Source organism: Pan paniscus, chromosome 21 (assembly GCF_029289425.2).
Source record: "Pan paniscus chromosome 21, NHGRI_mPanPan1-v2.0_pri, whole genome shotgun sequence".
Classification (NCBI taxonomy): domain Eukaryota; kingdom Metazoa; phylum Chordata; class Mammalia; order Primates; family Hominidae; genus Pan; species Pan paniscus.
This window is the reverse complement of record NC_073270.2, coordinates 57,855,203-57,871,796: the sequence shown is the minus strand read 5'-3', so window position 1 is coordinate 57,871,796 and position 16,594 is coordinate 57,855,203. Positions and strand designations below refer to the sequence as shown.

At 45.5% G+C, this 16,594-nt stretch overlaps 1 protein-coding gene and 1 pseudogene across 3 annotated transcripts in view; both read left to right on the top strand.

The window, feature by feature from the left end:
- ZFP64 (ZFP64 zinc finger protein) overlaps positions 1-16,594 on the top strand; it is a 105,590-nt gene that overhangs the window by 69,873 nt on the left and 19,123 nt on the right. The window lies entirely within an intron of this gene.
- Positions 10,352-12,480, top strand: LOC134729709 (endoplasmic reticulum resident protein 29-like; annotated as a pseudogene).

The window sequence follows — 16,594 nt, the reverse complement described above, 5'->3', positions numbered from 1 at the left end:
CTGTTCAGGTTTTGTCATGAGATTGCAGCAGTTCAGGCTCCACTTCTGATTCCAGTTCTCTTGCTATCTCTACCACATCTGCAGCTACTTCTGACATTTAAATCTTGAACCCCTCAAAGTCATCGATGACATTTGGAATCAAGTTCTTACAAACTCCTGTTCATGTTGATGGTCTCCTCCCATGAATCATGAATGTTCTTTATGGCATCTGGAATGGTGAATCCTCTCCAGAAGGTTTTTAATATACTTTGCCCAAATTCATCAAAGGAATCACTGTCTATGGCAGCTACAGTCTTATAAAATGTATTTCTTTGTTTGTTTTTTTTTGAGACGGAGTCTCACTGTCTCCCAGGCTGGAGTGCAGTGGCGCCATCTCGGCTCACTGCAAGCTCCACCTCCCGGGTTCACGCCATTCTCCTGCCTCAGCCTCCAGAGTAGCTGGGACTACAGGCGCCGGCCACCACACCCGGCTAATTTTTTGTATTTTTAGTAGAGACGGGGTTTCACTGTGTTAGCCAGAATGGTCTCGATCTCCTGACCTCGTGATCCAACCGCCTCGGCCTCCCAAAGTGCTAGGATTACAGGCGTGAGTAAAATGTATTTCTTAAATAATAAGACTTGAAAATTAAAATTACTCCTTGGTCCATGTACTGTAGAATGGAGGTTGTGTCAGCAGGCATGAAAACAACATTCATCTCCTTGTACATCTACATCAGAGCTCTTGGGTGACTAGGTGCATTGTCAATGAGCAGTAATCTTTTGAAAGAAATTTTGTTTTCTGAGCAGTAGGTTTCAACAGTGGGCTTTAAATATTCAGTAAACCATGCTGTAAACAGAGGTGCTGTCATCCAGCCTTCATGGTTCCATTTCTAGAGCACAGGTGGAGTAGATGTAGCATCATTCTTAAGGGCCTTAGGATTTTTGGAATGGTAAATGAGCACTGGCTTCAACTTCAAGTCACCAGCTACATTAGCCCCTAACAAGAAAATCAGCCTGTCCTTTGAAACTTTGAAGCCAGACATTGACTTCTCCTCTCTAGCTATGAATGTCCTAAATGGCATCTTCCTCCAGTAGGGGCTGTTTCATCTGCATTGGAAATCTGTTGCTCAGTGTAGCCTCCTTCATCAGTGATCTTAGCTGCATCTTCTGGAGAACTTGCTGCAGCTTCTCCATCAGCACCTGCTGCTTCACCTTGCACTTTTATGTTATGAAGACAGTGTCTTTCCTTAAACCTCAAGAGCCAACCTCTTACCTTCCAACTTTTCTCTTTTCCTCTGCAGCTTCCTCACCTCTCTCAGCCTTCATAGACTTAAGTAGAGGTAGGGCCCTGCTCTGAATTAGGCTTTGGCATAGAAGCATGTTGTAGCTGGTTTGACCCTCCGTCCAGATGACTAAAAGTTTCACCATATCAAAAATCAGGCTGGTTCACTTTTTTATCACTCATGTGTTCACTGGAGTAGCACTTTTAACTTCCCCCAAGAACTTTTCCTTTGCATCCTTGACTTGGCTGTTGGACTCAAAAGGCCCAGCTTTCAGCCTGCCTTGGCTTTTGACATGCCTTTCTCACTAAGCTTAATCATTGCCAGCTTGTGGTTTAAAGTGAGAGATGCACCACCCTCCCTTTCACATGAACACTTATAGGTCACTGTGGGGTTATTAATTGGCCTAATTTCAATGTTGTGTCTCAGGGAATAGAAAGGCTCGAAGAAAGGGAGAGAGAAGGGACTGGCTGGTCAGTGGAGCAGTCAGAACACACACAACACTTGTCAATTAAGTTCCCGTCTTACATGGGCACAGTTCATGGCACCCTAAAACAGTTACGAGGGTAGCATCAAATATCACTGATCATGGACTGGGTGAGGTGGCTAATGCCTGCAATCCCAGCACTTTAGGAGGCCAAGGCGGGCAGATCACCTGATGTCAGGAGTTTGAGGCCAGCCTGGCCAACATGGCGAAACCCCATCTGTACTAAAAATACAAGAATTATCTGGGCATGGTGGCACATGCCTGTAATCCCAGCTACTAGGGAGGCTGAGGCTGGAGAATCTCTTGAACCTGGAAGATGGAGGTTGCAGTGAGCCGAGATCACGCCACTGCACTCCAGCCTGGGTGACAGAGCAAGACTCCGTCTCAAAAAAAAAAAAAAAAAAAAAGATCACTGATCACATTAACAGATATAATAAATGATAAAGTTTGAAATATTGCAAGAATTATCTCAACATGACACAGAAACACAAAGTGAACACATGCCATTGGAAAAATGAAGCTGATACACTTGCTGGATGCAGGGTTGACACAAACCTTCAACTTGTAAAAAAAAGAAAAAAACACACAGTGTCTGTGACATGCGATAAAGTGGCGTATACGCACATGGTGAGCCATCTATCGGTGCCCTCTTTCCATCCTCATAGTCATTACCACGACGAGGATCATCATTCTCCTTCATTGGCTCTCAGGCACCTTCCCAAACCAGGCCTGAGATTTGCCTCTGGATGTGCCTGAGGTTTAACAGGGGAAAGAGGGTGTCCCAGACACCCTCTAACTGCTATAACAAAGTGCCGTAGACTGGGTAGCTTACACACAACAAAAATTTATTTCTTGCAGTTCTAGAGGCTGGAAAGTCCAAGATCAAGGCACTGACAGATTCGGTGTCTGGCAAGGACCCCACTTTCTCATAAATGGCACCTTCTAGCTGTGTCCACACATGGTGGAAGGGGAAGGCAGCTCTCTGATGCCTCTTTTATAAGGGCACTAATTCCTTCCAGGAGAGTTCCAGCTCCGTGACCCAAACACCTGCCCAAAGCCGTGTTCTTAATACCATCATGTGGGGGTTAGGATTTCAACATATGAATTGTGGGGAGGCACAAACATTCACAGGGGAAAGGAAAAATAGGAAATTATTTAATCATATTCTTTTTGCCATATGAAACCCTTCACACCTGCTCCCCACCCAACTCCTTCACCTTATCTCCTGTACTCCCTGCACCTCTAGTCAGACTAAGGTTTCTCAAAAGTGCCGTCTCTTTGCCTCCTGGTCTTTGTAGTGAGTGGGGAGGGGTTGTTTTTTGTTTGGTTGATTTTTTTGTTTGTTTTGAGACAAAGTCTTTCTCTGTCACTGCAACCTCCGCCCCCCAGGTTCAAGCAAGTCTCCGCTTCAGCCTCCAGAGTAGCTGGGACTACAGGTGCACGCCACCATGCCCGACTAATTTTTGTGTGTGTATATGTGTGTGTTTGTGTGTGTATGTATGTGTGTGTGTGTTGTGTGTGTGTGTGTATATATATATATATATATATTTTTTTTTTTTAGATGAAGTCTCACTCTGTTTCCCAGGCTAGAGTGAAGTGACAGTCTTGGCTGACTGCAACCTCCGCCTCCTGGGTTCAAGCGATTCTCCTGCCTCAGCCTGCTGAGTAGTTGAGTAGCTGGGATTACAGCTGTGCACCACCATGCCTGGCTAATTTTTGTATTTTTAGTAGAGTTGGGGTTTCAACATGTTGGCCTGCTGATCTTGAACTCCTGACCTCAGGTGATCCACCCACCTCAGCCTCCCAAAGTGCTGGGATTACAGGCGTGAACCACCGAACCCAGCTTCCCTCCTGGTCTTTGTACAAGCTGTCCCCCTACCTGAAACCCACTTCAACTCACTTCTTTTTTACTTTTATTTATTTTACTTTATTTTTGAGACAGGGTCTTGCTCTGTCACCCAGGCTGGAATGCAATGGCATGATCATAGTTCATTGCAGCCTCGAGCTCCCAGGCTCAAGCAATCCTCCTGCCCTCGACCTTTTTTGATAGCTGCCACCACAGGCACACACCACCACACCCAGCTAATTACTGTATTTTTTGTAGAGACGGGGTTTCACTATGTTGCCCCAGCCAGCCTCTAACTCCTGGCCGGAAGCAGTCCATTCACTTTGGCCTCCCAATGTGTTGGCATTACAGGCGCGAGCCACTGCACCCAACCTACTTCACTTCTTTACCTGCCCAAGATCTCATCCTACATAGCCAGGGCTACAAATCCACCTGTCTGAGGAAGCTTTACCTGCCCACTCTGTGAGAACCTTTATCACATATTTATCATACTGTACTATAGCTGTTTACTTATTTATCCTCCTGATTGCTCTGCAACTTCTTTAAAGACTTGCTTTCATATTCCCAAAGGTTAGCAAAGCCTTGCCCCCAGTGGCAACCCAATTAATGTTTGTTAAACAAATGAATAGCTTCAGGACATGCCCTAGTAGAAAATGTCAGGCAGGCCGACTGTGGCATAAGATAAGGAGACACTAGTGGAACCTGAAAACAGCAATTGGTGTGATTTCACTCCTGCCACAAAGGATGGGGAATTCATTCTTCTCAGGAGTAGGCAAGACACTGACCACTCCAGGCCTGCCACACCCTGCCCTGGAGTCTGGAAGCTTAGAATTCTTATTCTTGAAGAACATCTGCTACAGCTCAGGAGCTTTCAAACCAGTAGGGGCCAGCAGGTGAATTAGAGGCTGTTTGTTTTCTTTATAAATAAAGACTTGGATCCATGTTGTTGCCCAAACAGAATCCTCCTCCACCAACATTTCATTTCCAGTTTTAAGCCGTGAAGGGGTGGGTGGGGTGTGGGAGCAGAGGGGAAAGAGGAGGAAGAAGCTAAGATTTGTAGAGGGGTTATTTCCCTTTTCAACTGAGTTTGTGCACTAGTAACTTAACTAGTTTCTTTTTCATTTAAAAAATAATATAGTCCAGGCATGGTGCCTCACGCCTGTAATCCCAGCATTTTGGGAGGTCTGGGCAGGAGGATTGCTTGAGCCCTGGAGTTCAAGACCAGCCTGGGCAATGTAGTGAGACCTTGTCTCTCCCAAACAAACAAAAAAAAAAATGCTGGGTGCTGTGGTGTGCACTTGTAGTTCCAGCTACGCAGGAAGCTGAGGCAGGAGGATGGCTTAAGGCTGGGGGGTTGAGACTGCAGTGAGCTGTGATCGCACCACTGTACTCCAGCCTGAGTGACAGAGCAAGCAGAGGGAGACTCCATCTCAAAAAGAATAATAATCATAAAATGTAATTTATGATGATGGTATAGCTTGGCATTTCTAGGCAAGTTGAATGCAAACCTATTCTATGGCCCAGCTGGTCCACACCCGTGCTGCACTTCTCAAACTTACTGTTCATAGAAGAAGTCACATGGGAATCTTCTTTTTTGTGTTTTGTTTTGTTTTGTTTTGAGACAGAGTTTCGCTCTGTCGCCCAGGCTAGAGTGCAATGGCGCGATCTCAGCTCACCACAACCTCCACCTCCTGGGTTCAAGTGATTCTCCTGCCTCAGCCTCCCGAGTAGCTGGGATTACAGGTGCCCACCACCATGCCTAGCTGATTTTTTAGTTTTTAGTAGAGAGGAGGTTTCACCATGTTGGGCAGGCAGATCGCAAAGTCCTGACCTCAGGTGATCTTCCTGCCTTGGCCTCCCAAAGTGCTGGGACTACAGGTGTGAGCCACCATGCCCAGCTCACCTGGGGATCTTTTCAAAATGCAGATTCTGATGCCAGTGTGTCTCAAAGGTAACATGCATATGGATCACCTGGGGACCTTATTAAAAGCCCATTCTGATTTCAGCAGATCATTTTAAACTATAGAAGAATCACCTGAGGATCTTGTTAAATACAGGTTCTAGACATACAGAAACTTTCACATGTGAATCAGGAAAGCAGTGCAAGCAAGAATGCTAACAGCTACAACATTCATAATTTGTGTGTGTGTGTGTGTGTGTGCGTGTGTGTGTGAGACGGAGTCTTGCTCTGTCACCAGGCTGGAGTGCAATGGCACGATCTCGGCTCACTGCAACCTCTCGGCCTCCCAGGTTCAAGAGATTCTTCTGCCTCAGCCTCCTGAGTAGCTGGGACTACCGGCCTGCACCACCATGCCCAGCTAATTTTTGTATCTTTAGTAGAGGCAGGGTTTCACCATGTTGGCCAGGAAGGTCTCGATCTCTTGACCTCAGGTGATCTGCCCGCCTCAGCCTCCCAAAGTGCTGGGATTACAGGCGTGAGCCACTGCACCCAGCCTCGTGTTAAAATGTATATAGAGATGATGTTATACAAATTATGTTGTACATATTATGTATAATGCAAATTATGCTATTGGGCATATGTGTATATATGTGTATGTATACATATGCCTAACAGCATAATTTGTACACTTTGTCTTTTGGATGTTTCACTTAATATATCATAAAAAATATTCCATATGAATGCACATAGAAATGCATTATTTTTTATAGTTTAATAGAATTCTATTGTATGAAAGTATGATATCATTATTTATTTTAGTTAATTCTTAACTATAAAGTAGTATATGACTACATTCCTTATTTTCTTTAAAAAAAAAAAAAAAAGAAAGAAATATGGCCAGGCGCGGTGGCTCATGCCTGTAATCCCAACACTTTGGGAGGCCGAGGCATGCGGATCACCTGAGGTCAGGAGTTCGAGACCAGCCTGGCCAACATGGGGAAACCCTGTCTCTATTAAAAATACAAAAATAAGCCGTGCATGGTGATGCATGCCTGTAATCCCAGCTACTCGGGAGGCTGAGGCAGGAGAATCGCTGGAACCTGGGAGGCGGAAGTTACAGTAAGCCAAGATCGCACCACTGCACTCCAGCCTGGGTGACAGAGCGAGACTCCATCTCAAAAAAAAAAAAGAAATATTGACGTGGTGCTGTGGCTCATGCCTATAATCCCAGCACTTTGGGAGGATGAGGCGGGCAGATCACCTGAGGTCGGGAGTTCGAGACCAGACTGACCAACATGGAGAAACCCTGTCTCTACTAAAAGTACAATATTAGCCAGGCATGGTGGCGCATGCCTGTAATCCCAGCTACCTGGGAGGCTGAAGCAGGAGAATCGCTTAAATCCGGGAGATGGAGGCTGCCGTGAGCCAAGATCGCACCAATGCATTCCAGCCTGGGCAGCAAGAGCAAAACTCCATCTAAAAAAGAGAAAGAAAGAAATATTACTATGCATAATGTTCACACACACACAGAGAGAGAGAGAGAAATTTAGGTTCTCCAATCTTCCTTCCTCCAAACTTCTACCCTTTTCTTGCTTAAGATGTAGCCAGTACAGGCTGGGTGCCGTGTCTCACACCTGTAATCCCAGCACTTTGGGAGGCCAAGGTCAGCGCATCACTTGAGCCCAGAAATTCAAGACCGGCCTGGCCAACATGGTGAAACCCCGTCTCTACTAAAAATACAAAAATTACCCAGGTGTGATAGCATGTGCCTGTAGTCCCAGCTACTCGGGAGGCTGAAGCTTGAGGATCACTGGAGCCTGGGAAGTCAAGGTTTCAGTGGGCCATGATCATGCCACGGCACTCCAGCCTGGGTGACAGAGTGAGACCCTGTCTCCAAAAAAAAAAAAAAAAAAAAAAAAGCTGTAGCGAGCATGTATTCTTCCAGTACTTTTTTCACTGGATTTATGTGAATATATATTTCACCATTGAAAATATGTATATATTTGAATATGTGTTTAGATCTATATATCTATGTGGTCCTTGCTTTTTTTTCTTTAATGCAATATATCTTAGAGCTCTAAGCATGCTAGTATTCATAAATCCAGCCTGGTATTTCTTTTTTTTTTTTTTTTTTTTTTGAGACTCACTCTGTTACCCAGGCTGGAGTGCAGTGGCGTGATCTTGGCTCACTGCAAGCTCTGCCTCCCGGGTTCATGCCATTCTCCTGCCTCAGCCTCCCAGTAGCTGGGACTACAGGCGCCCACCACCATACCCGGCTAATTTTTTTTTTTTTTTTTGTATTTTTAGTAGAGACAGTGTTTCACAGTGTTAGCCAGGATGGTCTTGATCTCCTGACCTCATGATCCGCCTGCCTCGGCCTCCCAAAGTGCTGGGATTACAGGCATGAGCCACCGTGCCCGGCCTGGCCTGGTATTTCATGATCTGGCTAAACCTCAGTTTAATGTAGCCACTTGCCTATTGTTGGACATTGAGGATGTTTCTTCATTTTTTTTTGCTACAACAATGACTTGCAACAAACATTCTTGGACATTCTCCCTTGTGCGCCTGTGCAAATGTTTCTCTGGAGGAGAAAAGATGGAAAGCAGAATTGATAGATTGGCAGGACATATTTAAAAACGTATTGCCAAATTGCCCTCAAAAGTGGCTATAAACATTCATGCTCTCACTAGCAATGCATTAGAAAACCAATTTCCCTGTACTCTTCCTAACAGTAGATGTTCTGAGTGTTTTAAATTTTTATTGATCTGATAGGTGAAAAGAACAGTGGGAACGGGCTTTACTAGCCATTCCCTTATAATTAGTAAGATGGAACATCCCTTCCATGTTTGTTGCCCTGAATCTGCATTTAACAAGGTCCCCGGGTGATTCCTCTGTACATCAAAGTTTGAGAAGCACTGAAATCAGAATCTGACTTTTAACAAGGTCCCCAGGTGATCTGTATACATGTTACATTTTGAGACACACTGGCATCAGAATCTGCATTTTAACAAGATCCCCAGGTGACTTCTCTGCACAGTGAGTTTCACAAATACAGCATAGGCATGGAATAGCTGGCTCACGCTCAGCATGTGTGTGTGTTTAATCTTTTCTATGGGGACAGGTGAAAATCAGTGTTTCCATTTACTTGAACTAACATTTCTGTAATCATAAGTGACCTTGAACATTTTTTTTCAAATTTTTACATATCATGTTTTTCTTATCTGGGAGCTACCTAGTCCCTGAATCTCCTTAGTTTGCTTCAAACATACCAAAGTTGGTCGCTTAAAAGAGTCTTTGCTGTTGCTCCTCCCTCCCCCGGGAACGCTGTCTCCCTGGTTCTTTCCATGGCTGGCTATTACATTTGTGTTTTAGCTCAAAGGTCACTTCTAGCCAAAATCAGGTACCCACCACTACCACCCAGTCACTCCCGATCACGCTACCACAGTATGTTCATCACAGCACCTATTGCCCTCTAAAGTGACCTTGTACATTCTCTGGTTACTTCTCTGAATCCCTTCTGGATCTTGCCTGTCTTTATCACTCTATCTCCAGCCTAGAACAGAGCCAGGCAATAAAGTGGGCTCAAAGAATTGTTATCAGATGAACTAATGGTGGCTCATGCCTATAATCCCAGCACTTTGGGAGGCCGAGGGAGGTGGATCACCTGAGTTCAGGAGTTCGAGACCAGCCTGGCCAACATGGTAAAACCCTGTCTCTCCTAAAAATGAAAGAAAAAAAAAAAAAAGCCAGGTATGGTGGCGGGTGCCTTGTAATCTCAGCTACTTGGGAGGCTGGGGCAGGAAAATCGATTGAACGCAGGAGACAAAGGATGCAGTGAGCCGAGATCGTGCCACTGCACCCTAGCCAGGGCACCAGAGCGAGACTTGGTCTCAAAAAAAAAAAAAAAAAAAAAGAATTCCTGGCAAGGGTACAAGGGTAATGATCAATAAATAAGATTTGTTCCTGTCTAGTTTTCTTTCTTTTTTTTTTTTTGAGGCGGAGTCTTGCTCTGTCACCCAGGCTGGAGGGCAGTGGCGCATTCGCGGCTCACTGCAAGCTCCGCCTCCCGGGTTCACGTCATTCTCCTGCCTCAGCCTCCCGAGTAGCTGGGACTACAGGCGCCCGCCACCACGCCTGGCTAATTTTTTGTATTTTTAGTAGAGATGGGGTTTCACCGTGTTAACCAGGATGGTCTGGATCTCTTGACCTCGTGATCTGCCTGCCTCAGCCTCCCAAAGTGCTGGGATTACAGGCGTGAGCCACCGCGCCCTGCCTCCTGTCTAGTTTTATACCTCTTTGGGGAATCATTTGTGCCTGGATAAACATTTATTTGTTCATTCTGGTATTCATAGTAGAGAATGGTAGTATTAATGATACAAGTTTAATGAGGATGCTTAGGAAGGAGAACCCAGCCAGGCACGGTGGCTCATGCCTGTAATCCCAGTACTTTGGGAGGCCGAGGTGGGAGGATCACTTGAGCCCAGGAGTTCAAGACCAGCCTGGGCAACATGGTGAAACACATTCTCTATAAAAAAATACAAAAATTAGCCTGGGTATGGTGGCATGTGCCTGTAGTCCCAGCCACTCGGGAGGCTAAGATGGGAGGATCGCTTGAGACCTGAAAGTTGAGACTGCGTGAGCCAAGATCACGCCACTGCACTCCAGCCTGGGTAACAGAGAAAGACTCTGTCCCAACAAAGAAAAAAAAAAAAAAAAAGGGAAGGAGAACACAACCAGGGTGCCCACATCCCCAGAGGCCCAGGACAATCAGAAACAACATTGTGTTGATACTTTGTTTTTGTCTCTTTCTCTTTAAAAAGAAGAGTAAGCTTTCCCCATTTAATATATGGATTGAAACTATGAAAGCATGGGAATTCTGCAACTCAGAAGAGTTGAGTAAGGTCACACATGCTTGTTTGCTTCAAATATATTTCCATGTAAAACAGTAACTCTGCCTAGTTAAGTGGAATAACCAATTACAGATGAGTGCTACTTTCGTAGATAACTATAACTCTTACTCCATTATCATAAATAACTGTTAATATTTAGAGTAGTATCTATGTACTAGATGTTGTTCTGTACCTGTTTACATATATAAATTCACTAATCCTCAAGCCACCCTTGGCATTGCCATTTTATTAATGAGAAAAATGGGACACAGAACACCTTTCTTGAGATCACACAGGTGGGATGTGAACAGAGCCAGGAGCTGGGATTCTTGGTTTTTTGTTTTGTTTTGTTTTGTTTTTTTTGGAGATGGAGTCTCGCTCTGTTGCCCAGGCTGGAGTGCAGTGGCACGATTTTGGCTCACTGAAACCTCTGCCTCCTGGGTTCAAGCAATTCTCGTGCCTCAGCCTTCTGAGTAGCTGAATTACAGGTGCCCACCACCACTCCCAGCTAATTTTTTGTATTTTTAGTGGAGATGGGGTTTCACCACGTTGTCCAGGCTGGTCTCAAACTTCTGACCTCAGGTGATCCACCCGCCTTGGCCTCCCAAAGTGCTGGGATTACAGGTGTAAGCCACTGCGCCCAGCCAGAGCCAGGATTCTAACTCAGGTTGGCTCCAAACTGTGCTTTTAGTTACTACATTATCCTGCCTCTGGCATCTTTATAATGTTTGTAAAGAGAGGTAGAGTAACCAGGAGAATCTGTTGTATAATTCAGAAGTATGCTGTTTATCTCTTGGCAAAATACTTAAGAATTACAGATATTCTCTATTTTTCTTCTACAAAGCGACAACGTTTGAAAATTTATTAACTTTCTGTGTGAACAAAGGGGATTATCTAACAACTATTAAAAAAAAAAATCGGAGGCTGGGCAAGGTGGCTCACGCCTGTAATCCCAGCACTTTGGGAGGCTGAAGCAGGCAGATCACCTGAGGTTGGGAGTTCAAGACCAGCCTGACCAACATGGAGAAACCCGTCTCTACTAAAAATACAAAATTAGCCGGGCGTGGTGGTGCATACTTATAATCCCAGCTACTCGGGAGGCTGAGGCAGGAGAATCACTTGAACGCGGGAGGTGGAGGTTGCGATGAGCCGAGATCGCGCCATTGCACTCCAGCCTGGGCAACAAGAGCAAAACTCAGAGCGAAACTCCGTCTCAAAAAAAAAAAAAAATTGACCACTGACTTGGGGCGTTCTCCACTACGGCTTCCCCACCGCCCCGTCGCGGAACCCGGGGATGTGGCTGCCGCCGTGCCCCGCTCCGCGTCTCTCTCCCTGCTGCTTCCCCTTCTCCTGGGCTTCCTGCTCCTCTCCGCTCCGCATGGCGGCAGCGGCCTGCACACCAAGGGCGCCCTTCCCCTGGATACGGTCACTTTCTACAAGGTCATTCCCAAAAGCAGGTTCGTCTTGGTGAAGTTCAACACCCAGTACCGCTACGGTGAGAAGCAGGATGAGTTCAGGCGTCTTGCTGAAAACTCGGCTTCCAGCGATGATCTCTTGGTGGCAGAGGTGGGGATCTCAGATTATGGTGACAAGCTGAACATGGAGCTGAGTGAGAAATACAAGCTGCTCAAAGAGAGCTACCCAGTCTTCTACCTCTCCCGGGAGGGGGACTTTGAGAACCCAGTCCCATGTACTGGGGCAGTTAAGGTTGGAGCCATCCAGCGCTGGCTGAAGGGGCAAGGGGTCTAGCTAGCTGTGCCAGGTGGCCTGGTGGCCAGCTGCATAGGACACCCTGGCCAGGAGTTCATCAGGGCCTCTGGCGTGGAGGCCCGCTGGGCCCTCTGGAAGCAGCGGCAGGACCACCTCTCAAGTGTGAAGGAGACTGAGGAGAACTGGGCCGAGCAATACCTGAAGATCACAGGGAAGATCTTAGACCAGGCACAGGACTTCCCAGCATAGAGATGACATGGATCTCCAGGCTGATTGAGAACAAGTTGAATGACGGGAAGAAGGAGGAGCTCCAGAAGAGCTTAAACATCCTAACTGCCTTCCAGAAGAAGGGGGCTGAGAAAGAGGAGTTGTAAAAAGGCTCTCTATGGTTTTCCAGGGTTTGGTAGGGGTGGGGAGGGGAGAGTTAACCTGCTGGCTGTGAGTCCTTTGTGAAATATAAGGGGTTGGTGGGAAAAGTGGTACTAACCTACAATTCTGAGCTCTGAGTATGCCTGGACGTTGATGCCGATGTAGCCATGCTTGGGATGTCTCTAGCTGGCGTGGGGATAGCTGGAGCACTTCTCAGGTGGCTGGTGAAATGACCCCTCAGAAGGAATTGGTGCTATAGAGAAGACTGAGGAGTGTACGGCCCAGGTCCTTGACAGGTGTAATTTGGATTCAATTAAAGTTTCAGTGTTTTGGTTAAGTGGAAAAAAAAAAATCAGGACAAAGGCAATATATGAAGAATGAAGAAGTAACTAGTTTTCAACAGAAACATCCCATGCAGAAAGTACTTTTAAATGCATGTTTGGCCATGATTCCCTTGTTATGTGATATTGTTGCTGAAAACAATCAAAAGTTGTCACCTATAAGAACCTCAGTCTACGTGTTTAAAATTAGCAACAAATTTTTTTCTTTTTTTTTTTCTTTTTTTTTTTTTGAGGTAGAATTTCGCTGTGTCACCCAGGCTGGAGTACAGTGGCACGATCTCAGCTCACTGCAACCTCCGCCTCCTGGGTTCAAGCAGTTCTACAGCCTCAGCCTCCCATGTAGCTAGGATTACAGGCATGTGCCACCACACCCAGCTAATTTTTATTTATTTTTAGTAGAGATGGGGTTTCAACATGTTGGCGAAGCTGGTCTCGAACTCCTGACCTCAGGTGATCCACCTGCCTTGGCCTCCCAAATTCTGGGGTTACAGGCATGAGCCACCGCACTCAGCCAGCAACAGATTTTTGTAGCCTGTTTAAACATCTTCTGGCCAGGCACGGTGGCTCACACCTGTAATCCCAGCACTTTGGGAGGCCGAGGCGGGCAGATCACGAGGTCAGGAGATCAAGACCATCCTCGCTAATATGGTGAAACCCCGTCTCTACTAAAAATACAAAAATTAGTCAGGCATGGTGGTGGGTGCCTGTAGTCCTAGTTACTCGGGAGGCTGAGGCAGGAGAATTGCATGAACCCGGGAGGCGGAGCTTGCAGTGAGCCAAGATCGTGAGCCAAGATCGTGCCACTGCACTCCAGCCTGGGCGACAAAGTGAGACTCATCTCAAAGAAAAAAAAAAATCTTCTAAAAAAAAGAGCTTCCCTGGGTTTGAAATCCATTTGTTCCAGGTACAATATAGTAATGTGTCTTCTTCACTTTAATTTGCAGAAGCTCCTGATTATGAGGGAAGATTAAAATTTTCTAGCTGGATTTCAACAGAATAGTCAACCTGTGTAATAGGCAAATGGGATTGAAAGAGGAGAATCATGACTGATTACGCATGGCCAATGATACTTTGCTTTCATTTATATCTGTAGACCCTGTAAGTTTGTGTGTGTGTGTGTGTGTGTGTGTGTGTGTGTGTGTGTGTGTATTTATTTATTTATTTTTTCAGATTTTCAATTTTGAGCCTTGAAATAAAGCCATTAAAACCAAACATGATGGCCGGGCGCAGTGGCTCACACCTGTAATCCCAGCACTTTGGAAGGCTGAGGCAGGTGGATTGCTTGAGGCCAGGGTTCGAGACCAGCCTGGCCAACATGGTGAAAACCCATCTCTACTAAAACTAAAAAAAAATTGTCGGGCATGGTGGTGGCTGTCTGTAATCCCAGCTACTCAGGAAGCTAAGAAAGGAGAATTGCTTGAACCCAGGAGGTGGAGGTTGCAGTGAGCTGAGATCGTGCCATTGCACTCCAGCCTGGGCAACAAGAGTGAAACTTCGTCTCAAAAGAAAAAAAAAAAAAAAAAGGTAATAAACTTAATTTAGGACTAGAACTCTGATTGGATGTTTTGCAAAAGAGTAAAAACAATTTTTTTCAAAAATAAGACTAATCAGTTGTCATTATATTTGTGGAACACATTTATCATTTTCACTTTGTTTTTGGCTGCAATTATACCTACATGGAAAATGCAAGAAAAGACTATACCGAGATCCCATTTTATATCAATATAGTTGGCAAAAATCAAGACATTTTATAATCCTGAGTGTGAGAAAGAATGGGCTTCACATTTTGGGTTTTGTTTGTTTGTTTTCAAGACAGGTTCTTACTCTGTTGCCCAGGCTGGAGTGCAGTGGCACAACCATGGCTCACTGCCTCAGCCTCCAAGGGTCAGCTTCCTCCTGCCTCAGTTTCCAGAGTAGCTGGGAGCATAGGTGTGTGTCACCCGCCCAGCTAATTTTTGTATATTTTTTGTAGAAACAGAGTTTTGCCATGTCGCCCAGGCTGGTCTCAAACTCCTGAGCTCAAGTGATCCACCAACCTCAGCTTCCCAAAGTACCAGAACTACAGGCATGAGCCACTGAGACTGACCTACGTTATTTCTTATACCTTGCTAGGGAAGTGTAAGTTAATACAATCATTTTGACATTATCTCTTATACCACCCCCAGGTACACATTCACTCACGAGAAACTCTGACACTTTTTAGAAAGATCATAGCAGCACTGTTCACAATGGCAGAGACCTGGCAAAGGCCCAAGTGCCCATCAACAGGAGAGTAGGTGAAGAAACTGGCATTTTCACACAGTGGAATATTTACAGAGCAGTCGAAATCAATAAACAATGACAGCAATTTGGATGATCTTAGCAAAATAATATTAAGTGAAAAAAGTTATTCTTGGAAGATTACATACCCTTTTTATATTCTTTAAATATTAAAATTGTTTTTTTAAGGAATACATGTAGGTACAATAAAACTTGCTAAAGAGAAAAAGCAAATGAATGAGATCTGTAGGAGTCAGGCTGATGATTCTTAAGTTGTAGGGCAGAGGAGGGGAGGGGACATCAGGAGGCCACATAAAGAGAGATGTAGGTTGTGGTTAAGGTCCTACTTTGGGGCAGTAGGTTCCCTAGTACTTATTATATCATAATAAACAGAGGTGCAAGCAAGCAGCCTAAAAAATGTAGGCAAGTGTAGGCTAACAATAGGCCAGTAATAATGCCTCATGTACCAATAATTGATTGTGTACACCTGAGGTTAAATAACAAAGCAAATGCAAACACATGTACACACCTCAAGCAGTATAAGAGGGTATCAGATGTCTCCCATCCCCCCATGCACCCCTCTTTCAACTTCCCCAGAGGCAACCACTGTTTATCCTCAAAAGGAGACATGATAAACATGTGTGTGTATATATACATATATATCTTTTTGTTTGTTTGCGTGAGATGGAGTCTCACTCTGTCGCCCAGGCTGGAGTGCAGTGGCGCGATCTCGGCTCCACCTCCCGGGTTCAAGTGATTCTCCTGCCTCAGCTTCCCCAGGAGCTGGGATTACAGGCGTCCGCCACCATGCCCGGCTAATTTTTTGTATTTTTAGTAGAGACAAGGTTCCATCATGTTGGCCAGGCTGGTCTAGAACTCCTAACCTCATGTGATCCGCCCACCTCGGCCTCCCAAAGTGCTGGGATTACAGGAGTGAGCTACCGCACCCGGCCACGTGTATATATTTTCAAATGTCTTTACAGATCCGTGTAACTACACATACATCCCAAAGAAGACTTGAAGCGTTGTGTTTTTTAAAAAGTTTAAGTCTCGGAAATTTAACCTGACGTGACTTCACCGGGCATTACACAAATATTCCCAAGTCGATTCACAACCTGAAAATCAAGGGGAAGTTTGAGGAAAACAGGTCAGCTTTTGAGAAATGGAAACAATTAAGCAAAAATGCCGTTCTCGCAGGCCCTGCCGTGGGGTTCGCCAACGGTAACCTCACAGAAGGCTCGTTACAGATGCTGCTAACCCCACAGGACCACCCCGTAAAACTCATACGCGGCGCTGTTAAAAATACAGATTCTCAGGCCCCGCCCCAAAAACTCGGAGATGAGCCTGGCTGGGTCTTTTTGAAACAAGGGCCCCCACGTGATTCTCAGGTTCGGGCAAGCTTGGGGCACAACCCAGTCTTAAGTAACTCCCCAATTTGAAGAAAGTAAACACCTGGGGGATGTAGGTGGCTTTCTTGCTTCCCATTGGATGTCAATTACGCGGCGCAAGGAGGGGTCTCCCTCGGGTCTCATCG